We start from the raw sequence: 23933 nt of genomic DNA on the forward strand, positions 1-23933 counted from the left end.
AGAGTGATAGAGAGTGTCAGAGGGTGTCAGAGAGTGTCAGAGAGTGTCAGAGAATGTCAGAGAGTGTCAGAGAGAGATAGAGAGCGAAAGAGAGAGATAGAGAGTGTCAGAGATTGATAGAGATTGTCAGAGAGTATTAAAGAGTGATAGAGACTGTCAGAGACTGTCAGAGAGTGTCAGAGAGTTTCAGAGTGTGTCAGAGTGTGTCAGAGAGTGTCAGAGACTGTCAGAGAGTGTCAGAGAGTCATAGAGAGTGTCATAGAGTGATAGAGAGTGTCAGAGAGTGGCAGAGAGTGATAGAGACTGTCAGAGACTGTCAGAGAGTGATAGAGAGTGTCAGAGAGTGTCAGAGAGTGACAGAGAGTGTCAGAGAGTGTCAGAGAGTGATAGAGAGTGATAGAGAGTGTCAGAGAGTGTCAGAGAGTGATAGAGAGTGTCAGAGAGTGAGAGAGAGTGATAGAGAGTGTCACATAGTGTCAGATAGTGATAGAGAGTGTCAGAGAGTGTCAGAGAGTGTCAGAGAGTGTCAGAGAGTCATAGAGAGTATCATAGAGTGATAGAGAGTGTCAGAGAGTGGCAGAGAGTGATAGAGACTGTCAGAGACTGTCAGAGAGTGATAGAGAGTGTCAGAGATTGTCAGAGAGTGACAGAGAGTGTCAGAGACTGTCAGAGAGTGATAGAGAGTGATAGAGAGTGTCAGAGAGTGTCAGAGAGTGATAGAGAGTGTCAGAGAGTGAGAGAGAGTGTCAAAGAGTTTCAGAGAGTGATAGTGAGTGTCAGAGAGTGATAGTTAGTTTCTGAGAGTGTCAGAGAGTGTCAGAGACCGATAGAGAGTGATAGAGAGTGTCACATAGTGTCAGATAGTGATGGTGAGTGTCAGAGAGTGTCAGAGTGTCAGAGAGAGATAGAGAGTGTCAGAGAGTGTCAGAGAGTGTCAGAGAGATATAGAGAGTTTCAGAGAGTAATAGTGAATGTCACAGAGTGTCAGAGAGTGTCAGAGAGTGATAGAGAGTGTCAGAGAGTGTCAGAGAGTGATATAGAGAGTCAGAGAGTGTCAGAGAGTGATAGAGAGTGTCAGAGAGTGAGAGAGAGTGTCAGAGAGCGATAGAGAGTGATAGAGAGTGTCAGATAGTGTCAGATAGTGATAGAGTGTGTCAGAGAGTGATAGAGAGTGATAGAGAGTGTCAGAGAGTGATAGAGAGTGTGAGAGAGTGTCAGAGAGTGATATGGAGTGTCAGAGTGTGATAGAGAGTGTCAGAGAGTGAGAGAGAGTGTCAGAGAGTGTCAGAGAGCGATAGAGAGTGATAGAGAGTGTCAGATAGTGTCAGATAGTGATAGAGAGTGTCAGAGAGCGATAGAGAGTGATAGAGAGTGTCAGAGAGTGTCAGAGAGAGATGGAGAGTGTTAGAGATTGCTGGTGATAGTCAGAGAGTGATAGTAATTGTCTGAGAGTGTCAGAGAGTGTCAGAGAGTGATAGAGAGTGTCAGAGAGTGTCAGAGTGTCAGATAGAGATAGAGAGTGTCAGAGACTGTCAGAGAGTGTCAGAGAGAGATAGAGAGTGTCAGAGACTGATAGTGAATGTCAGAGAGTGTCAGAGAGTGTCAGAGAGTGTCAGAGAGTGATAGAGAGTGTCAGAGAGTGTCAGAGAGTGTCAGAGAGTGATAGAGAGTGTCAGAGAGTGATAGAGAGTGATAGAGAGTGATAGAGAGTGTCCGAGGGTGTCAGAGAGTGTCAGAGAGTGTCAGAGAGGGTCGGAGAATGTCAGAGAGTGTCAGAGAGAGATAGAGAGCGAAAGAAAGAGATAGAGAGTGTCAGAGATTGATAGAGATTGTCAGAGAGTATTAAAGAGTGATAGAGACTGTCAGAGACTGTCAGAGAGTGTCAGAGAGTTTCAGACTGTGTCAGAGAGTGTCAGAGAGTGTCAGAGAGTCATAGAGAGTGTCATAGAGTGATAGAGAGTGTCAGAGACTGTCAGAGAGTGATAGAGACTGTCAGAGACTGTCAGAGAGTGTCAGAGAGTTCCAGAGTGTGTCAGAGAGTGTCAGAGAGTGTCAGAGAGTGATAGACAGTGTCATAGAGTGAGAGAGAGTGTCAGAGAGTGGCAGAGAGTGATAGAGAGAGTCAGAGAGTGATAGTGATTGTCAGAGAGTGTCAGAGAGTGTCAGAGAGTGTCAGAGAATGATAGAGACTGATAGAGAGTGTCAGAGATTGATAGTGAGTTTCAGAGTGTGTCAGAGAGTGTCAGAGAGTGTCAGAGTGTGTCTGAGAGTTTCTGAGAGTGTCTGAGATTGTCAGAGAGTGTCAGAGAGTGTCAGAGAGTGTCAGAGAGTGATAGAGAGTGTCAGAGAGTTGCAGAGAGTGATAGAGAGAGTCAGAGAGTGTCAGAGAGTGTCAGAGAGAGTCAGAGAGTGATAGAGAGTGTCAGAGAGTTGCAGAGAGTGATAGAGAGAGTCAGATAGTGATAGTGAGTGTCAGAGAGTGTCAGAGTGTCAGAGAGAGATAGAGAGTGTCAGAGAGTGTCAGAGAGATATAGAGAGTGTCAGAGAGTGATAGTGAATGTCACAGAGTGTCAGAGAGTGTCAGAGAGTGATAGAGAGTATCAGAGAGTGTCAGAGAGTGATAGAGAGTGTCAGAGAGTGTCAGAGAGTGATAGAGAGTGTCAGAGAGTGTCAGAGAGTGTCAGAGAGTGATAGTGAGTTTCTGAGAGTGCCAGAGAGTGTCAGAGAGCGATAGAGAGTGATAGAGAGTGTCAGATAGTGTCAGATAGTGATAGAGTGTGTCAGAGTGTGATAGTGAGTTTCTGAGAGTGTCAGAGAGTGTCAGAGAGCGATAGAGAGTGATAGAGAGTGTCAGAGAGTGTCAGAGAGAGATGGAGAGTGTCAGAGAGTGATAGTGAATGTCACAGAGTGTCAGAGAGTGTCAGAGAGTGATAGAGAGTGTCAGAGAGTGTCAGAGAGCGATAGAGAGTGATAGAGAGTGTCAGAGAGTGTCAGAGAGAGATGGAGAGTGTCAGAGAGTGATATTGATAGTCAGAGAGTGATAGTGATTGTCTGAGAGTGTCAGAGAGTGTCAGAGAGTGATAGAGAGTGTCAGAGAGTGTCAGAGTGTCAGAGAGAGATAGAGAGTGTCAGAGAGTGTCAGAGAGTCATAGTGAGTGTCAGAGAGTGATAGTTAGTTTCTGAGAGTGTCAGAGAGTGTCAGAGAGCGATAGAGAGTGATAGAGAGTGTCAGATAGTGTCAGATAGTGATAGTGAGTGTCAGAGAGTGTCAGAGTGTCAGAGAGAGATAGAGAGTGTCAGAGAGTGTCAGAGAGATACAGAGAGTATCAGAAAGTGAAAGTGAATGTCACAGAGTGTCAGAGAGTGTCAGAGAGTGTCAGAGAGTGATAGAGAGTGTCAGAGAGTGTCAGAGAGTGACAGAGAGTGTCAGAGAGTGTCAGAGAGTGATAGAGAGTGATAGAGAGTGTCAGAGAGTGTCAGAGAGTGATAGAGAGTGTCAGAGAGTGAGAGAGAGTGTCAGAGAGTTTCAGAGAGTGATAGTGAGTGTCAGAGAGTGATAGTTAGTTTCTGAGAGTGTCAGAGAGTGTCAGAGAGCGATAGAGAGTGATAGAGAGTGTCAGAGAGTGTCAGAGTTTGATAGAGAGTGTCAGAGAGTGAGAGAGAGTGTCATAGAGTTTCAGAGAGTGATAGTGAGTGTCAGAGAGTGATAGTTAGTTTCTGAGAGTGTCAGAGAGTCTCAGAGAGCGATAGAGAGTGATAGAGAGTGTCACATAGTGTCAGATAGTGATGGTGAGTGTCAGAGAGTGTCAGAGTGTCAGAGAGAGATAGAGAGTGTCAGAGAGTGTCAGAGAGTGTCAGAGAGATATAGAGAGTGTCAGAGTGATAGTGAATGTCACAGAGTGTCAGAGAGTGTCAGAGAGTGATAGAGAGTGTCAGAGAGTGTCAGAGAGTGATATAGAGTGTCAGAGAGTGTCAGAGAGTGATAGAGAGTGTCAGAGAGTGAGAGAGAGTGTCAGAGAGCGATAGAGAGTGATAGAGAGTGTCAGATAGTGTCAGATAGTGATAGAGTGTGTCAGAGAGTGATAGAGAGTGATAGAGAGTGTCAGAGAGTGATAGAGAGTGTCAGAGAGTGTCAGAGAGTGCTATAGAGTGTCAGAGAGTGTCAGAGAGTGATAGAGAGTGTCAGAGAGTGAGAGAGAGTGTCAGAGAGTGTCAGAGAGCGATAGAGAGTGATAGAGAGTGTCAGATAGTGTCAGATAGTGATAGAGAGTGTCAGAGAGCGATAGAGAGTGATAGAGGGTGTCAGAGAGTGTCAGAGAGAGATGGAGAGTGTCAGAGAGTGCTGGAGATAGTCAGAGAGTGGTAGTGATAGTCTGAGAGTGTCAGAGAGTGATAGAGAGTGTCAGAGAGTGTCAGAGAGTGTCAGAGAGAGATAGAGAGTGTCAGAGAGTGTCAGAGAGAGATAGAGAGTGTCAGAGAGTGATAGTGAATGTCAGAGAGTGTCAGAGATTGATAGAGAGTGATAGAGAGTGTCAGAGAGTGTCAGAGAGTGATAGAGAGTGTCAGAGAGTGTCAGAGAGTGATAGAGAGTGATAGAGAGCGATAGAGAGTGTCAGAGGGTGTCAGAGAGTGTCAGAGAGTGTCAGAGAATGTCAGGGAGTGTCAGAGAGAGATAGAGAGCGAAAGAGAGAGATAGAGAGTGTCAGAGATTGATAGAGATTGTCAGAGAGTATTAAAGAGTGATAGAGACTGTCAGAGACTGTCAGAGAGTGTCAGAGAGTTTCAGAGTGTGTCAGAGTGTGTCAGAGAGTGTCAGAGACTGTCAGAGAGTGTCAGAGAGTCATAGAGAGTGTCATAGAGTGATAGAGAGTGTCAGAGAGTGGCAGAGAGTGATAGAGACTGTCAGAGACTGTCAGAGAGTGATAGAGAGTGTCAGAGAGTGTCAGAGAGTGACAGAGAGTGTCAGAGAGTGTCAGAGAGTGATAGAGAGTGATAGAGAGTGACAGAGAGTGCCAGAGAGTGATAGAGAGTGTCAGAGAGAGAGAGAGAGTGCCAGAGAGTTTCAGAGAGTGATAGTGAGTGTCAGAGAGTGATAGTTAGTTTCTGAGAGTGTCAGAGAGTGTCAGAGAGCGATAGAGAGTGATAGAGAGTGTCACATAGTGTCAGATAGTGATAGTGAGTGTCAGAGAGTGTCAGAGTGTCAGAGAGAGATAGAGAGTGTCAGAGAGTGTCAGAGAGTGTCAGAGAGTGTCAGAGAGTCATAGAGAGTATCATAGAGTGATAGAGAGTGTCAGAGAGTGGCAGAGAGTGATAGAGACTGTCAGAGACTGTCAGAGAGTGATAGAGAGTGTCAGAGAGTGTCAGAGAGTGACAGAGAGTGTCAGAGAGTGTCAGAGAGTGATAGAGAGTGATAGAGAGTGTCAGAGAGTGTCAGAGAGTGATAGAGAGTGTCAGAGAGTGAGAGAGAGTGTCAAAGAGTTTCAGAGAGTGATAGTGAGTGTCAGAGAGTGATAGTTAGTTTCTGAGAGTGTCAGAGAGTGTCAGAGACCGATAGAGAGTGATAGAGAGTGTCAGATAGTGTCAGATAGTGATACTGAGTGTCAGAGAGTGTCAGAGTGTCAGAGAGAGATAGAGAGTGTCAGAGAGTGTCAGAGAGTGTCAGAGAGATATAGAGAGTGTCAGAGAGTGATAGTGAATGTCACAGAGTGTCAGAGAGTGTCAGAGAGTGATAGAGAGTGTCAGAGAGTGTCAGAGAGTGATATAGAGTGTCAGAGAGTGTCAGAGAGTGATAGAGAGTGTCAGAGAGTGAGAGAGAGTGTCAGAGAGCGATAGAGAGTGATAGAGAGTGTCAGATAGTGTCAGATAGTGATAGAGTGTGTCAGAGAGTGATAGAGAGTGATAGAGAGTGTCAGAGAGTGATAGAGAGTGTGAGAGAGTGTCAGAGAGTGATATGGAGTGTCAGAGAGTGATAGAGAGTGTCAGAGAGTGAGAGAGAGTGTCAGAGAGTGTCAGAGAGCGATAGAGAGTGATAGAGAGTGTCAGATAGTGTCAGATAGTGATAGAGAGTGTCAGAGAGCGATAGAGAGTGATAGAGAGTGTCAGAGAGTGTCAGAGAGAGATGGAGAGTGTTAGAGAGTGCTGGTGATAGTCAGAGAGTGATAGTAATTGTCTGAGAGTGTCAGAGAGTGTCAGAGAGTGATAGAGAGTGTCAGAGAGTGTCAGAGTGTCAGAGAGAGATAGAGAGTGTCAGAGAGTGTCAGAGAGTGTCAGAGAGAGATAGAGAGTGTCAGAGAGTGATAGTGAATGTCAGAGAGTGTCAGAGAGTGTCAGAGAGTGTCAGAGAGTGATAGAGAGTGATAGAGAGTGTCAGAGAGTGTCAGAGAGTGTCAGAGAGTGATAGAGAGTGTCAGAGAGTGATAGAGAGTGATAGAGAGTGATAGAGAGTGTCAGAGGGTGTCAGAGAGTGTCAGAGAGTGTCAGAGAGGGTCAGAGAATGTCAGAGAGTGTCAGAGAGAGATAGAGAGCGAAAGAAAGAGATAGAGAGTGTCAGAGATTGATAGAGATTGTCAGAGAGTATTAAAGAGTGATAGAGACTGTCAGAGACTGTCAGAGAGTGTCAGAGAGATTCAGACTCTGTCAGAGAGTGTCAGAGAGTGTCAGAGAGTCATAGAGAGTGTCATAGAGTGATAGAGAGTGTCAGAGAGTGGCAGAGAGTGATAGAGACTGTCAGAGACTGTCAGAGAGTGTCAGAGAGTTTCAGAGTGTGTCAGAGAGTGTCAGAGAGTGTCAGAGAGTGATAGACAGTGTCATAGAGTGAGAGAGAGTGTCAGAGAGTGGCAGAGAGTGAGAGAGAGAGTCAGAGAGTGATAGTGATTGTCAGAGAGTTTCAGAGAGTGTCAGAGAGTGTCAGAGAATGATAGAGAGTGATAGAGAGTGTCAGAGAGTGATGGTGAGTTTCAGAGTGTGTCAGAGAGTGTCAGAGTGTGTCTGAGAGTTTCTGAGAGTGTCTGAGATTGTCAGAGAGTGTCAGAGAGTGTCAGAGAGTGTCAGAGAGTGTCAGAGAGTGATAGAGAGTGTCAGAGAGTTGCAGAGAGTGATAGAGAGAGTCAGAGAGTGATAGTGAGTGTCTGAGAGTGTCAGAGAGTGTCCGAGAGTGATAGAGAGTGTCAGAGAGTGTCAGATAGTGATAGAGACTGTCAATGAGTGATAGAGAGTGTCAGAGAGTGTCAGATAGTGATAGAGCGTGTCAGAGAGTGATAGTGAGTGTCTGAGAGTGTCAGAGAGTGTCAGAGAGTGATAGAGAATGATAGAGAGTGATCGAAAGTGTCAGAGAGTTTCAGAGAGAGATAGAGAGTGTCAGAGAGTGATAGTGAGTGTCAGAGAATGTCAGAGAGTGAGCGAGAGTTTCAGAGAGTGTCAGAGAGTGATAGAGAGTGTCAGATAGTGTCAGATAGTGATAGTGAGTGTCAGATAGTGTCAGAGTGTCAGAGAGAGATAGAGAGTGTCAGAGAGTGTCAGAGAGTGTCAGAGAGATATAGAGAGTGTCAGAGAGTGATAGTGAATGTCACAGAGTGTCAGAGAGTGTCAGAGAGTGATAGAGAGTGTCAGAGAGTGTCAGAGAGTGATAGAGAGTGTCAGAGAGTGTCAGAGAGTGATAGAGAGTGTCAGAGAGTGTCAGAGAGTGTCAGAGAGTGATAGTGAGTTTCTGAGAGTGCCAGAGAGTGTCAGAGAGCGATAGAGAGTGATAGAGAGTGTCAGATAGTGTCAGATAGTGATAGAGTGTGTCAGAGAGTGATAGTGAGTTTCTGAGAGTGTCAGAGAGTGTCAGAGAGCGATAGAGAGTGATAGAGAGTGTCAGAGAGTGTCAGAGAGAGATGGAGAGTGTCAGAGAGTGATAGTGAATGTCACAGAGTGTCAGAGAGTGTCAGAGTGTGATAGAGAGTGTCAGAGAGTGTCAGAGAGTGTCAGAGAGCGATAGAGAGTGATAGAGAGTGTCAGAGAGTGTCAGAGAGAGATGGAGAGTGTCAGAGAGTGATATTGATAGTCAGAGAGTGATAGTGATTGTCTGAGAGTGTCAGAGAGTGTCAGAGAGTGATAGAGAGTGTCAGAGAGTGTCAGAGTGTCAGAGAGAGATAGAGAGTGTCAGAGAGTGTCAGAGAGAGAAGGAGAGTGTCAGAGAGTCATAGTGAATGTCAGAGAGTGTCAGAGAGTGTCAGACAGTGATAGAGAGTGATAGAGAGTGTCAGAGAGTGTCAGAGAGTGATAGAGAGTATCAGAGAGTGTCAGAGAGTGATAAAGAGTGATAGAGAGTATCAGAGGGTGTCAGAGAGTGTCAGAGAGTGTCAGTGAGTGTCAGAGAATGGCAGAGAGTGTCAGAGAGAGTTAGAGAGCGTCAGAGAGAGATAGAGAGTGTCAGATTGTGATAGAGAGTGTCAGAGAGTATCAACGAGTGATAGAGACTGTCAGAGACTGTCAGAGAGTGTCAGAGAGTTTCAGAGTGTTTCAGAGAGTGTCAGAGAGTGTCAGAGAGTGATATGGAGTGTCATAGAGTGAGAGAGAGTGGCAGAGAGTGATAGAGAGAGTCAGAGAGCGATAGTGATTGTCAATAAGTGTCAGAGAGTGTCAGAGAGTGTCAGAGAATGATAGTGATAGAGAGTGTCAGAGAGTGATAGTGAGTTTCAGATTGTGTCAGAGATTGTCAGAGTGTGCCTGAGAGTTTCTGAGAGTGTCTGAGTGTGTCTGAGATTGTCAGAGAGTGTCAGAGAGTGTCAGAGAGTGATAGAGAGTGTCAGAGAATTGCAGAGAGTGATAGAGAGATTTAGAGAGTGATAGTGAGTGTCTGAGAGTGTCAGAGAGTGTCCGAGAGTGATAGAGAGTGTCAGAGAGTGTCAGATAGTGATAGAGACTGTCAGAGAGTGATAGTGTCATAGAGTGATAGAGAGTGGCAGAGAGTGGCAGAGAGTGGTAGAGAGAGTCAGAGAGTGATAGTGAGTGTCTGAGAGTGTCAGAGAGTGTCAGAGAGTGATAGAGAGTGTCAGGGAGTGTCAGAGAGTGTCAGATAGTGATCGGGCGTGTCAGAGAGTGATAGTGAGTGTCTGAGAGTGTCGGAGAGTGATAGAGAGTGATAGAGAGTGATAGAGAGTGATAGAGAGTGTCAGAGAGTGTCAGAGAGAGATAGAGAGTGTCAGAGAGTGATAGTGAGTGTCAGAGAGTGTCAGAGAGTGATAGAGAGTGTCAGAGAGTGATAGAGAGTGTCAGAGAGTGTCAGAGAGTGATCGTGAGTGATAGAGAGTGTCAGAGGGAGATAGAGAGTGTCAGAGAGTGAGCGAGAGTTTCAGAGAGTGTCAGAGAGTGATAGAGAGTGATAGAGAGTGTCAGATAGTGTCAGATAGTGATAGTGAGTGTCAGAGAGTGTCAGAGAGTGTCAGAGAATGATAGTGATAGAGAGTGTCAGAGAGTGATAGTGAGTTTCAGATTGTGTCAGAGAGTGTCAGAGTGTGTCTGAGAGTTTCTGAGAGTGTCTGAGAGTGTCTGAGATTGTCAGAGAGTGTCAGAGAGTGTCAGAGAGTGATAGAGTGTGTCAGAGAATTGCAGAGAGTGATAGAGAGATTTAGAGAGTGATAGTGAGTGTCTGAGAGTGTCAGAGAGTGTCCGAGAGTGATAGAGAGTTTCTGAGAGTGCCAGAGAGTGTCAGAGAGCGATAGAGAGTGATAGAGAGTGTCAGATAGTGTCAGATAGTGATAGAGTGTGTCAGAGAGTGATAGTGAGTTTCTGAGAGTGTCAGAGAGTGTCAGAGAGCGATAGAGAGTGATAGAGAGTGTCAGAGAGTGTCAGAGAGAGATGGAGAGTGTCAGAGAGTGATATTGAATGTCACAGAGTGTCAGAGAGTGTCAGAGTGTGATAGAGAGTGTCAGAGAGTGTCAGAGAGTGTCAGAGAGCGATAGAGAGTGATAGAGAGTGTCAGAGAGTGTCAGAGAGAGATGGAGAGTGTCAGAGAGTGATATTGATAGTCAGAGAGTGATAGTGATTGTCTGAGAGTGTCAGAGAGTGTCAGAGAGTGATAGAGAGTGTCAGAGAGTGTCAGAGTGTCAGAGAGAGATAGAGAGTGTCAGAGAGTGTCAGAGAGAGAAGGAGAGTGTCAGAGAGTCATAGTGAATGTCAGAGAGTGTCAGAGAGTGTCAGACAGTGATAGAGAGTGATAGAGAGTGTCAGAGAGTGTCAGAGAGTGATAGAGAGTATCAGAGAGTGTCAGAGAGTGATAAAGAGTGATAGAGAGTATCAGAGGGTGTCAGAGAGTGTCAGAGAGTGTCAGTGAGTGTCAGAGAATGGCAGAGAGTGTCAGAGAGAGTTAGAGAGCGTCAGAGAGAGATAGAGAGTGTCAGATTGTGATAGAGAGTGTCAGAGAGTATCAAAGAGTGATAGAGACTGTCAGAGACTGTCAGAGAGTGTCAGAGAGTTTCAGAGTGTTTCAGAGAGTGTCAGAGAGTGTCAGAGAGTGATATGGAGTGTCATAGAGTGAGAGAGAGTGGCAGAGAGTGATAGAGAGAGTCAGAGAGTGATAGTGATTGTCAATAAGTGTCAGAGAGTGTCAGAGAGTGTCAGAGAATGATAGTGATAGAGAGTGTCAGAGAGTGATAGTGAGTTTCAGATTGTGTCAGTGATTGTCAGAGTGTGCCTGAGAGTTTCTGAGAGTGTCTGAGTGTGTCTGAGATTGTCAGAGAGTGTCAGAGAGTGTCAGAGAGTGATAGAGAGTGTCAGAGAATTGCAGAGAGTGATAGAGAGATTTAGAGAGTGATAGTGAGTGTCTGAGAGTGTCAGAGAGTGTCCGAGAGTGATAGAGAGTGTCAGAGAGTGTCAGATAGTGATAGAGACTGTCAGAGAGTGATAGTGTCATAGAGTGATAGAGAGTGGCAGAGAGTGGCAGAGAGTGGTAGAGAGAGTCAGAGAGTGATAGTGAGTGTCTGAGAGTGTCAGAGAGTGTCAGAGAGTGATAGAGAGTGTCAGGGAGTGTCAGAGAGTGTCAGATAGTGATCGGGCGTGTCAGAGAGTGATAGTGAGTGTCTGAGAGTGTCGGAGAGTGATAGAGAGTGATAGAGAGTGATAGAGAGTGATAGAGAGTGTCAGAGAGTGTCAGAGAGAGATAGAGAGTGTCAGAGAGTGATAGTGAGTGTCAGAGAGTGTCAGAGAGTGATAGAGAGTGTCAGAGAGTGATAGAGAGTGTCAGAGAGTGTCAGAGAGTGATCGTGAGTGATAGAGACTGTCAGAGGGAGATAGAGAGTGTCAGAGAGTGAGCGAGAGTTTCAGAGAGTGTCAGAGAGTGATAGAGAGTGATAGAGAGTGTCAGATAGTGTCAGATAGTGATAGTGAGTGTCAGAGAGTGTCAGAGAGTGTCAGAGAATGATAGTGATAGAGAGTGTCAGAGAGTGATAGTGAGTTTCAAATTGTGTCAGAGAGTGTCAGAGTGTGTCTGAGAGTTTCTGAGAGTGTCTGAGAGTGTCTGAGATTGTCAGAGAGTGTCAGAGAGTGTCAGAGAGTGATAGAGTGTGTCAGAGAATTGCAGAGAGTGATAGAGAGATTTAGAGAGTGATAGTGAGTGTCTGAGAGTGTCAGAGAGTGTCCGAGAGTGATAGAGAGTGTCAGAGAGAGTCAGATAGTGATAGAGACTGTCAGAGAGTGATAGTGTCATAGAGTGATAGAGAGTGGCAGAGAGTGGCAGAGAGTGGTAGAGAGAGTCAGAGAGTGATAGTGAGTGTCTGAGAGTGTCAGAGATTGTCAGAGAGTGATAGAGAGTGTCAGGGAGTGTCAGAGAGTGTCAGATAGTGATCGGGCGTGTCAGAGAGTGATAGTGAGTGTCTGAGAGTGTCGGAGAGTGATAGAGAGTGATAGAGAGTGATAGAGAGTGATAGAGAGTGTCAGAGAGTGTCAGAGAGAGATAGAGAGTGTCAGAGAGTGATAGTGAGTGTCAGAGAGTGTCAGAGAGTGATAGAGAGTGTCAGAGAGTGATAGAGAGTGTGAGAGAGTGTCAGAGAGTGATAGTGAGTGATAGAGAGTGTCAGAGAGTGTCAGAGGGAGATAGAGAGTGTCAGAGAGTGAGCGAGAGTTTCAGAGAGTGTCAGAGAGTGATAGAGAGTGATAGAGAGTGTCAGATAGTGTCAGATAGTGATAGTGAGTGTCAGAGAGTGTCAGAGTGTCAGAGAGAGATAGAGAGTGTCAGAGAGTGTCGGAGAGTGTCAGAGAGTGATATAGAGTGTCAGAGAGTGATATAGAGTGTCTGAGAGTGATATAGAGTGTCTGAGAGTGATATAGAGTGTCTGAGAGTGTCAGAGAGTGATAGAGAGTGTCAGAGAGTGATATAGAGTGTCTGAGAGTGATATAGAGTGTCTGAGAGTGTCAGAGAGTGATAGAGAGTGTCAGAGAGTGAGAGAGAGTGTCAGAGAGTGTCAGAGAGAGATAGAGAGTGTCAGAGAGTGATAGTGAGTGCTAGAGAGTGTCAGAGAGTGTCAGAGAGAGATGGCGAGTGTCAGAGAGTGATAGTGATAGTCAGAGAGTGATAGTGATTGTCTGAGAGTGTCAGAGTGTGTCAGAGAGTGATAGAGAGTGTCAGAGAGTGTCAGAGTGTCAGAGAGAGATAGAGAGTGTCAGAGAGTGTCAGAGAATGTCAGAGAGAGATAGAGAGTGTCAGAGAGTGATAGTGAGTGTCGGAGAGTGTCAGAGAGAGTCAGAGAGTGATAGAGAGTGTCAGAGAGTGTCAGAGAGAGATAGAGAGTGTCAGAGAGTGATAGTGAGTGTCAGAGAGTGTCAGAGAGTGATAGAGAGTGTCAGAGAGTGTCAGAGAGTGATAGAGAGTGTCAGAGAGTGTCAGAGAGTGATAGTGAGTGATAGAGAGTGTCAGAGAGTGTCAGAGGGAGATCGAGAGTGTCAGAGACTGAGCGAGAGTTTCAGAGAGTGTCAGAGAGTGATAGTTAGTTTCTGAGAGTGTCAGAGTGTCAGAGAGAGATAGAGAGTGTCAGAGAGTGTCAGAGAATGTCAGAGAGATACAGAGAGTGTCAGAGAGTGAAAGTGAATGTCACAGAGTGTCAGAGAGTGTCAGAGATTGATAGAGAGTGTCAGAGAGTGTCAGAGAGTGACAGAGAGTGTCAGAGAGTGTCAGAGAGTGATGGAGAGTGATTGAGAGTGTCAGAGAGTGATAGAGAGTGTCAGAGAGTGAGAGAGAGTGTCAGAGAGTGTCAGAGAGTGATAGTGAGTGTCAGAGAGTGATAGTTAGTTTCTGAGACTGTCAGAGAGCGATAGAGAGTGATAGAGAGTGTCACATAGTGTCAGATAGTGATAGTGAGTGTCACAGAGTGTCAGAGTGTCAGAGAGAGATAGAGAGTGTCAGAGAGTGTCAGAGAGTGACAGAGAGTGTCAGAGAGTGTCAGAGAGTGATGGAGAGTGATAGAGAGTGTCAGAGAGTGTCAGAGAGTGATAGAGAGTGTCAGAGAGTGAGAGAGAGTGTCAGAGAGTGTCAGAGAGTGATAGTGAGTGTCAGAGAGTGATAGTTAGTTTCTGAGAGTGTCAGAGAGTGTCAGAGAGCGATAGAGAGTGATAGAGAGTGTCACATAGTGTCAGATAGTGATAGTGAGTGTCACAGAGTGTCAGAGTGTCAGAGGGAGATAGAGAGTGTCAGAGAGTGTCAGAGAGATATAGAGAGTGTCAGAGAGTGATAGTGAATGTCACAGAGTGTCAGAGAGTGTCAGAGAGTGAGAGAGAGTGTCAGAGAGTGTCAGAGAGTGATATAGAGTGTCAGAGAGTGTCAGAGAGTGATAGAGGGTGTCAGAGAGTGAGAGAGAGTGTCAGAGAGTGATAGTGAGTTTCTGAGAGTGTCAGAGAGTGTCAGAGAGCGATAGAGAGTGATAGAGAGTGTCAGATAGTGTCAGATAGTGATAGAGTGTGTCAGAGAGTGATAGTGAGTTTCTGAGAGTGTCAGAGAGTGTCAGAGAGCGATAGAGAGTGATAGAGAGTGTCAGAGAGTGTCAGAGAGAGATGGAGAGTGTCAGAGAGTGATAGTGATAGTCAGAGAGTGATAGGGATTGTCTGAGAGTGTCAGAGAGTGTCAGAGTGTGATAGAGAGTGTCAGAGAGTGTCAGAGTGTCAGAGAGAGATAGAGAGTGTCAGAGAGTGTCAGAGAGGGTCAGAGAGAGATAGAGAGTGTCAGAGAGTGATAGTGAATGTCAGAGAGTGTCAGAGAGTGTCAGAAAGTGATAGAGAGTGATAGAGAGTGTCAGAGAGTGTCAGAGAGTGAGTGAGAGTGTCAGAGAGTGTCAGAGAGTGATAGAGAGTGATAGAGAGTGATAGAGAGTGTCAGAGGGTGTCAGAGAGTGTCAGAGAGTGTCAGAGAATGTCAGAGAGTGTCAGAGAGATAGAGAGCGTCAGAGAGAGATAGAGAGTGTCAGAGAGTGATAGAGAGTGTCAGAGAGTGATAGTGAATGTCAGAGACTGTCAGAGAGTGTCAGAGAGTTTCAGAGTGTGTCAGAGAGTGTCAGAGAGTGTCAGAGAGTGTCAGAGAGTGTCATAGAGAGAGTCAGAGAGCGATAGTGATTGTCAATAAGTGTCAGAGAGTTTCAGAGAGTGTCAGAGAATGATAGTGATAGAGAGTGTCAGAGAGTGATAGTGAGTTTCAGAGTGTGTCAGAGAATGTCAGAGTGTGTCTGAGAGTTTCTGAGAGTGTCTGAGAGTGTCAGAGAGTGTCAGAGGGAGATAGAGAGTGTCAGAGAGTGAGCGAGAGTTTCAGAGAGTGTCAGAGAGTGATAGATAGTGATAGAGAGTGTCAGATAGTGTCAGATAGTGATAGTCAGTGTCAGAGAGTGTCAGAGTGTCAGAGAGAGATAGAGAGTGTCAGAGAGTGTCAGAGAGTGTCAGAGAGTGATAGAGAGTGTCAGAGAGTGTCAGAGAGTGTCAGAGAGTGATATAGAGTGTCTGAGAGTGTCAGAGAGTGATAGAGAGTGTCAGAGAGTGAGAGAGAGTGTCAGAGAGTGCCAGAGAGTGATAGTGAGTTTCTGAGAGTGTCAGAGAGTGTCAGAGAGCGATAGAGAGTGCTAGAGAGTGTCAGAGAGTGTCAGAGAGAGATGGAGAGTGTCAGAGAGTGATAGTGATAGTCAGAGAGTGATAGTGATTGTCTGAGAGTGTCAGAGAGTGTCAGAGAGTGATAGAGAGTGTCAGAGAGTGTCAGAGTGTCAGAGAGGGATAGAGAGTGTCAGAGAGTGTCAGAGAATGTCAGAGAGAGATAGAGAGTGTCAGAGAGTGATAGTGAGTGTCTGAGAGTGTCAGAGAAAGTCAGAGAGTGATAGAGAGTGTCAGAGAGTGTCAGAGAGAGATAGAGAGTGTCAGAGAGTGATAGTGAGTGTCAGAGAGTGTCAGAGAGTGATAGAGAGTGTCAGAGAGTGTCAGAGAGTGATAGAGAGTGTCAGAGAGTGTCAGAGAGTGATAGTGAGTGATAGAGAGTGTCAGAGAGTGTCAGAGGGAGATCGAGAGTGTCAGAGAGTGAGCGAGAGTTTCAGAGAGTGTCAGAGAGTGATAGTGAGTGTCAGAGAGTGATAGTTAGTTTCTGAGAGTGTCAGAGAGTGTCAGAGAGCGATAGAGAGTGACAGAGAGTGTCAGATAGTGTTAGATAGTGATAGTGAGTGTCAGAGAGTGTCAGAGTGTCAGAGAGAGATAGAGAGTGTCAGAGAGTGTCAGAGAATGTCAGAGAGATACAGAGAGTGTCAGAGAGTGAAAGTGAATGTCACAGAGTGTCAGAGAGTGATGGAGAGTGATAGAGAGTGTCAGCGAGTGTCAGAGAGTGATAGAGAGTGTCAGAGAGTGAGAGAGAGTGTCAGAGAGTGTCAGAGAGTGATAGTGAGTGATAGAGAGTGTCACATAGTGTCAGATAGTGATAGTGAGTGTCACAGAGTGTCAGAGTGTCAGAGAGAGATAGAGAGTGTCAGAGAGTGTCAGAGAGTGACAGAGAGTGTCAGAGAGTGTCAGAGAGTGATGGAGAGTGATAGAGAGTGTCAGAGAGTGTCAGAGAGTGATAGAGAGTGTCAGAGAGTGAGAGAGAGTGTCAGAGAGTGTCAGAGAGTGATAGTGAGTGTCAGAGAGTGATAGTTAGTTTCTGAGAGTGTCAGAGAGTGTCAGAGAGCGATAGAGAGTGATAGAGAGTGTCACATAGTGTCAGATAGTGATAGTGAGTGTCACAGAGTGTCAGAGTGTCAGAGAGAGATAGAGAGTGTCAGAGAGTGTCAGAGAGATATAGAGAGTGTCAGAGAGTGATAGTGAATGTCACAGAGTGTCAGAGAGTGTCAGAGAGTGATAGAGAGTGTCAGAGAGTGTCAGAGAGTGATATAGAGTGTCAGAGAGTGTCAGAGAGTGATAGAGAGTGTCAGAGAGTGAGAGAGAGTGTCAGAGAGTGATAGTGAGTTTCCGAGAGTGTCAGAGAGTGTCAGAGAGTGATAGAGAGTGATAGAGAGTGTCAGATAGTGCCAGATAGTGATAGAGTGTGTCAGAGAGTGATAGTGAGTTTCTGAGAGTGTCAGAGAGTGTCAGAGAGCGATAGAGAGTGATAGAGAGTGTCAGAGAGTGTCAGAGAGAGATGGAGAGTGTCAGAGAGTGATAGTGAATGTCACAGAGTGTCAGAGAGTGTCAGAGTGTGATAGAGAGTGTCAGAGAGTGTCAGAGAGTGTCAGAGAGCGATAGAGAGTGATAGAGAGTGTCAGAGAGTGTCAGAGAGAGATGGAGAGTGTCAGAGAGTGATATTGATAGTCAGAGAGTGATAGTGATTGTCTGAGAGTGTCAGAGAGTGTCAGAGAGTGATAGAGAGTGTCAGAGAGTGTCAGAGTGTCAGAGAGAGATAGAGAGTGTCAGAGAGTGTCAGAGAGAGAAGGAGAGTGTCAGAGAGTCATAGTGAATGTCAGAGAGTGTCAGAGAGTGTCAGACAGTGATAGAGAGTGTCAGAGAGTGTCAGAGAGTGATAGAGAGTATCAGAGAGTGTCAGAGAGTGATAGAGAGTGATAGAGAGTATCAGAGGGTGTCAGAGAGTGTCAGAGAGTGTCAGTGAGTGTCAGAGAATGGCAGAGAGTGTCAGAGAGAGTTAGAGAGCGTCAGAGAGAGATAGAGAGTGTCAGATTGTGATAGAGAGTGTCAGAGAGTATCAAAGAGTGATAGAGACTGTCAGAGACTGTCAGAGAGTGTTAGAGAGTTTCAGAGTGTTTCAGAGAGTGTCAGAGAGTGTCAGAGAGTGATATGGAGTGTCATAGAGTGAGAGAGAGTATCAGAGAGTGATAGAGAGAGTCAGAGAGCGATAGTGATTGTCAATAAGTGTCAGAGAGTGTCAGAGAGTGTCAGAGAATGATAGTGATAGAGAGTGTCAGAGAGTGATAGTGAGTTTCAGATTGTGTCAGAGATTGTCAGAGTGTGTCTGAGAGTTTCTGAGAGTGTCTGAGTGTGTCTGAGATTGTCAGAGAGTGTCAGAGAGTGTCAGAGAGTGATAGAGAGTGTCAGAGAATTGCAGAGAGTGATAGAGAGATTTAGAGAGTTATAGTGAGTGTCTGAGAGTGTCAGAGAGTGTCCGAGAGTGATAGAGAGTGTCAGAGAGTGTCAGATAGTGATAGAGATTGTCAGAGAGTGATAGTGTCATAGAGTGATAGAGAGTGGCAGAGAGTGGCAGAGAGTGGTAGAGAGAGTCAGAGAGTGATAGTGAGTGTCTGAGAGTGTCAGAGAGTGTCAGAGAGTGATAGAGAGTGTCAGGGAGTGTCAGAGAGTGTCAGATAGTGATCGGGCGTGTCAGAGAGTGATAGTGAGTGTCTGAGAGTGTCGGAGAGTGATAGAGAGTGATAGAGAGTGATAGAGAGTGATAGAGAGTGTCAGAGAGTGTCAGAGAGAGATAGAGAGTGTCAGAGAGTGATAGTGAGTGTCAGAGAGTGTCAGAGAGTGATAGAGAGTGTCAGAGAGTGATAGAGAGTGTCAGAGAGTGTCAGAGAGTGATCGTGAGTGATAGAGAGTGTCAGAGGGAGATAGAGAGTGTCAGAGAGTGAGCGAGAGTTTCAGAGAGTGTCAGAGAGTGATAGAGAGTGATAGAGAGTGTCAGATAGTGTCAGATAGTGATAGTGAGTGTCAGAGAGTGTCAGAGAGTGTCAGAGAATGATAGTGATAGAGAGTGTCAGAGAGTGATAGTGAGTTTCAGATTGTGTCAGAGAGTGTCAGAGTATGTCTGAGAGTTTCTGAGAGTGTCTGAGAGTGTCTGAGATTGTCAGAGAGTGTCAGAGAATTGCAGAGAGTGATAGAGAGATTTAGAGAGTGATAGTGAGTGTCTGAGAGTGTCAGAGAGTGTCCGAGAGTGATAGAGAGTGTCAGAGAGTGTCAGATAGTGATAGAGACTGTCAGAGAGTGATAGTGTCATAGAGTGATAGAGAGTGGCAGAGAGTGGCAAAGAGTGGTAGAGAGAGTCAGAGAGTGATAGTGAGTGTCTGAGAGTGTCAGAGATTGTCAGAGAGTGATAGAGAGTGTCAGGGAGTGTCAGAGAGTGTCAGATAGTGATCGGGCGTGTCAGAGAGTGATAGTGAGTGTCTGAGAGTGTCGGAGAGTGATAGAGAGTGATAGAGAGTGATAGAGAGTGTCAGAGAGTGTCAGAGAGAGATAGAGAGTGTCAGAGAGTGATAGTGAGTGTCAGAGAGTGATAGAGAGTGTCAGAGAGTGATAGAGAGTGTCAGAGAGTGTCAGAGAGTGATCGTGAGTGATAGAGAGTGTCAGAGAGTGTCAGAGGGAGATAGAGAGTGTCAGAGAGTGAGCGAGAGTTTCAGAGAGTGTCAGAGAGTGATAGAGAGTGATAGAGAGTGTCAGATAGTGTCAGATAGTGATAGTGAGTGTCAGAGAGTGTCAGAGTGTCAGAGAGAGATAGAGAGTGTCAGAGAGTGTCGGAGAGTGTCAGAGAGTGATATAGAGTGTCTGAGAGTGTCAGAGAGTGATAGAGAGTGTCAGAGAGTGAGAGAGAGTGTCAGAGAGTGTCAGAGAGTGACAGTGAGTTTCTGAGAGTGTCAGAGAGTGTCAGAGAGCGATAGAGAGTGCTAGAGAGTGTCAGAGAGTGTCAGAGAGAGATGGCGAGTGTCAGAGAGTGATAGTGATAGTCAGAGAGTGATAGTGATTGTCTGAGAGTGTCAGAGAGTGTCAGAGAGTGATAGAGAGTGTCAGAGAGTGTCAGAGTGTCAGAGAGAGATAGAGAGTGTCAGAGAGTGTCAGAGAATGTCAGAGAGAGATAGAGAGTGTCAGAGAGTGATAGTGAGTGTCGGAGAGTGTCAGAGAGAGTCAGAGAGTGATAGAGAGTGTCAGAGAGTGTCAGAGAGAGATAGAGAGTGTCAGAGAGTGATAGTGAGTGTCAGAGAGTGTCAGAGAGTGATAGAGAGTGTCAGAGAGTGTCAGAGAGTGATAGAGAGTGTCAGAGAGTGTCAGAGAGTGATAGTGAGTGATAGAGAGTGTCAGAGAGTGTCAGAGGGAGATCGAGAGTGTCAGAGACTGAGCGAGAGTTTCAGAGAGTGTCAGAGAGTGATAGTTAGTTTCTGAGAGTGTCAGAGTGTCAGAGAGAGATTGAGAGTGTCAGAGAGTGTCATAGAATGTCAGAGAGATACAGAGAGTGTCAGAGAGTGAAAGTGAATGTCACAGAGTGTCAGAGAGTGTCAGAGATTGATAGAGAGTGTCAGAGAGTGTCAGAGAGTGACAGAGAGTGTCAGAGAGTGTCAGAGAGTGATGGAGAGTGATTGAGAGTGTCAGAGAGTGATAGAGAGTGTCAGAGAGTGAGAGAGAGTGTCAGAGAGTGTCAGAGAGTGATAGTGAGTGTCAGAGAGTGATATTTAGTTTCTGAGACTGTCACAGAGCGATAGAGAGTGATAGAGAGTGTCACATAGTGTCAGATAGTGATAGTGATTGTCACAGAGTGTCAGAGTGTCAGAGAGAGATAGAGAGTGTCAGAGAGTGACAGACAGTGTCAGAGAGTGTCAGAGAGTGATGCAGAGTGATAGAGAGTGTCAGAGAGTGTCAGAGAGTGATAGAGAGTGTCAGAGAGTGAGAGAGAGTGTCAGAGAGTGTCAGAGAGTGATAGTGAGTGTCAGAGAGTGATAGTTAGTTTCTGAGAGTGTCAGAGAGTGTCAGAGAGCGATAGAGAGTGATAGAGAGTGTCACATAGTGTCAGATAGTGATAGTGAGTGTCACAGAGTGTCAGAGTGTCAGAGAGAGATAGAGAGTGTCAGAGAGTGTCAGAGAGTGTCAGAGAGATATAGAGAGTGTCAGAGAGTGATAGTGAATGTCACAGAGTGTCAGAGAGTGTCAGAGAGTGATAGAGAGTGTCAGAGAGTGTCTGAGAGTGATATAGAGTGTCAGAGAGTGTCAGAGAGTGATAGAGAGTGTCAGAGAGTGAGAGAGAGTGTCAGAGAGTGATAGTGAGTTTCCGAGAGTGTCAGAGAGTGTCAGAGAGCGATAGAGAGTGATAGAGAGTGTCAGATAGTGTCAGATAGTGATAGAGTGTGTCAGAGAGTGATAGTGAGTTTCTGAGAGTGTCAGAGAGTGTCAGAGAGCGATAGAGAGTGATAGAGAGTGTCAGAGAGTGTCAGAGAGAGATGGAGAGTGTCAGAGAGTGATAGTGATAGTCAGAGAGTGATAGTGATTGTCTGAGAGTGTCAGAGAGTGTCAGAGAGTGATAGAGAGTGTCAGAGAGTGTCAGAGTGTCAGAGAGTGATAGTGAATGTCAGAGAGTGTCAGAGAGTGTCAGAAAGTGATAGAGAGTGATAGAGAGTGTCAGAGGGTGTCAGAGAGTGTCAGAGAGTGTCAGAGAATGTCAGAGAGTGTCAGAGAGATAGAGAGCGTCAGAGAGAGATAGAGAGTGTCAGAGAGTGATAGAGAGTGTCAGAGAGTGATAGTGAATGTCAGAGACTGTCAGAGAGTGTCAGAGAGTTTCAGAGTGTGTCAGAGAGTGTCAGAGAGTGTCAGAGAGTGTCAGAGAGTGTCAGAGAGTCATAGAGAGAGTCAGAGAGCGATAGTGATTGTCAATAAGTGTCAGAGAGTTTCAGAGAGTGTCAGAGAATGATAGTGATAGAGAGTGTCAGAGAGTGATAGTGAGTTTCAGAGTGTGTCAGAGAGTGTCAGAGTGTGTCTGAGAGTTTCTGAGAGTGTCTGAGAGTGTCTGAGATTGTCAGAGAGTGTCCGAGAGTGTCAGAGAGTGTCAGAGAGTGTCAGAGAGTTGCAGAGAGTGATAGAGAGAGTCAGAGAGTGATAGTGAGTGTCTGAGAGTGTCAGAGAATGTCCGAGAGTGATAGAGAGTGTCAGAGAGTGCCAGAGAGTGTCAGATAGTGATAGAGACTGTCAGAGAGTGATAGAGAGTGTCATAGAGTGATAGAGAGAGTCAGAGAGTGGCACAGAGTGATAGAGAGAGTCAGATAGTGATCGAGCGTGTCAGAGAGTGATAGTGAGTGTCTGAGAGTGATAGTTAGTTTCTGAGAATGTCAGAGAGTGTCAGAGAGCGGTAGAGAGTGATAGAGAGTGTCAGATAGTGTCAGATAGTGATAGTGAGTTTCAGAGAGTGTCAGAGTGTCAGAGAGAGATAGAGAGTGTCAGAGAGTGTCAGAGAGTGTCAGAGAGATATAGAGCGTGTCAGAGAGTGATAGTGAGTGTCTGAGAGTGTCAGAGAATGTCAGAGAGCGATAGAGAGTGATAGAGAGTGTCAGATAGTGTCAGATAGTGTCAGATAGTGATAGTGAGTTTCAGAGAGTGTCAGAGTGTCAGAGAGAGATAGAGAGTTTCAGAGCGTGTCAGAGAGTGTCAGAGAGATATAGAGAGTGTCAGAGAGTGATAGTGAATGTCACAGAGTGTCAGAGAGTGTCAGAGGGTGATAGAGAGTGTCAGAGAGTGTCAGAGAGTGATATAGAGTGTCAGAGAGTGTCAGAGAGTGATAGAGATTGTCAGAGAGTGAGAGAGAGTGAGAGAGATTGTCAGAGAGTGTCAGAGAGTGACAGTGAGTTTCTGAGAGTGTCAGAGAGTGTCAGAGAGCGATAGAGAGTGATAGAGAGTGTCAGAGAGTGTCAGAGAGAGATGGAGAGTGTCAGAGAGTGATAGTGATAGTCAGAGAGTGATAGTGATTGTCTGAGAGTGTCAGAGAGTGTCAGAGTGTGATAGAGAGTGTCAGAGTGTCAGAGAGAGATAGAGAGTGTCAGAGAGTGTCAGAGAGAGATAGACAGTGTCAGAGAGTGATAGTGAACGTCAGAGAGTGTCAGGGAGTGTCAGAGAGTGATAGTGAGTGATAGAGAGTGTCAGATAGTGTCAGATAGTGATAGAGTCTGTCAGAGAGCGATAGAGAGTGATAGAGAGTGTCAGATAGTGTCAGATAGTGATAGAGTCTGTCAGAGAGTGATAGAGAGTGTCAGAGAGTGTCAGAGAGAGATGGAGAGTGTCAGAGTGTGATAGTGATTGTCTGAGAGTGTCAGAGAGTGATAGGGAGTGTCAGACAGTGTCAGAGAGTGTCAGAGAGTGTAAGAGAGTTCGTCAGAGAGTGATAGTTAGTGTCAGAGGGTGTCAGTGAATGTCAGAGTGTGTCAGAGTGTGTCAGAGAGTGTCAGAGATTGATAGAGAGTCATAGAGAGTGATGGAGAGTGTCAGAGGGTGTCAGAGAGTGTCAGAGAGTGTCTGAGAGTGTCAGAGAGTGTAAGAGAGTGTCAGAGAGTTCGTCAGAGAGTGATAGTTAGTGTCAGAGTGTTTCAGAGAGTGTCAGAGATTGATAGAGAGTCATAGAGAGTGATAGAGAGTGTCAGAGGGTGTCAGAGAGTGTCAGAGAATGTCAGAGAGTGTCAGAGAGAGATAGAGAGTGTCAGAGAGAGATAGAGATTGTCAGACAGTGATTGAGAGTGTCAGAGGGTATCAGAGAGTGACAGAGACTGTCAGAGACTGTCAGAGAGTGTCAGAGAGTTTCAGAGAGTGTCAGAGAGTGATAGTGAGTGTCTGAGAGTGTCTGAGAGTGTCAGAGGGTGTCAGAGAGTGCCAGAGAGTGTCAGAGAGTTATAGAGAGTTTCAGAGAGTGCCAGAGAGTGTCAGAGAGAGATTGAGAGTGTCAGAGAGAGATAGAGAGTGTCAGAGAGTGATATAGAGATTGTCAGAGAGTATCAGAGAGTGATAGTGAGTGTCTGAGAGTGACAGAGAGTGATAGAGAGTGATCGAGAGTGTCCGAGAGTGTCAGAGAGTGTCAGAGAGTGTCAGAGAGTGATAGTGAGTGTCTGAGAGTGTCAGAGAGTGCCAGAGAGTGTCAGAGAGTTATAGAGAGTTTCAGAGAGTGCCAGAGAGTGTCAGAGAGAGATTGAGAGTGTCAGAGAGAGATAGAGAGTGTCAGAGAGTGATATAGAGATTGTCAGAGAGTATCAGAGAGTGATAGTGAGTGTCTGAGAGTGACAGAGAGTGATAGAGAGTGATCGAGAGTGTCCGAGAGTGTCAGAGAGTGTCAGAGAGTGTCAGAGAGTGATAGTGAGTGTCTGAGAGTGTCTGAGAGTGTCAGAGAGTGATAGTGAGTTTCAGAGAGTGTCAGAGAGTTTCTGAGAGTGTCTGAGAGTGTCAGAGAGTGTCAGAGAGTGTCAGACAGTGTCAGACAGTGATAGAGTGTGTCAGAGAGTGTCAGAGTGTGTCAGAGAGTGTCAGAGAGTGATAGTGAGTGTCTGAGAGTGTCTGAGAGTGTCAGAGAGTGTCAGAGACTGATAGAGTGTGTCAGAGAGTGGCAGAGATTGATAGAGAGAGTCAGAGAGTGTCAGAGATTGTCAGAGAGTGTCAGACAGTGATAGAGTGTGTCAAAGAGTGTCAGAGTGTGTCAGAGAGTGTCAGAGAGTGATAGTGAGTGCCTGAGAGTGTCTGAGAGTGTCAGAGAGTTTCAGAGAATGATAGAGAGTGTCAGAGAGTGA

This window comes from Heterodontus francisci, chromosome 8 (assembly GCF_036365525.1).
Source record: "Heterodontus francisci isolate sHetFra1 chromosome 8, sHetFra1.hap1, whole genome shotgun sequence".
Classification (NCBI taxonomy): domain Eukaryota; kingdom Metazoa; phylum Chordata; class Chondrichthyes; order Heterodontiformes; family Heterodontidae; genus Heterodontus; species Heterodontus francisci.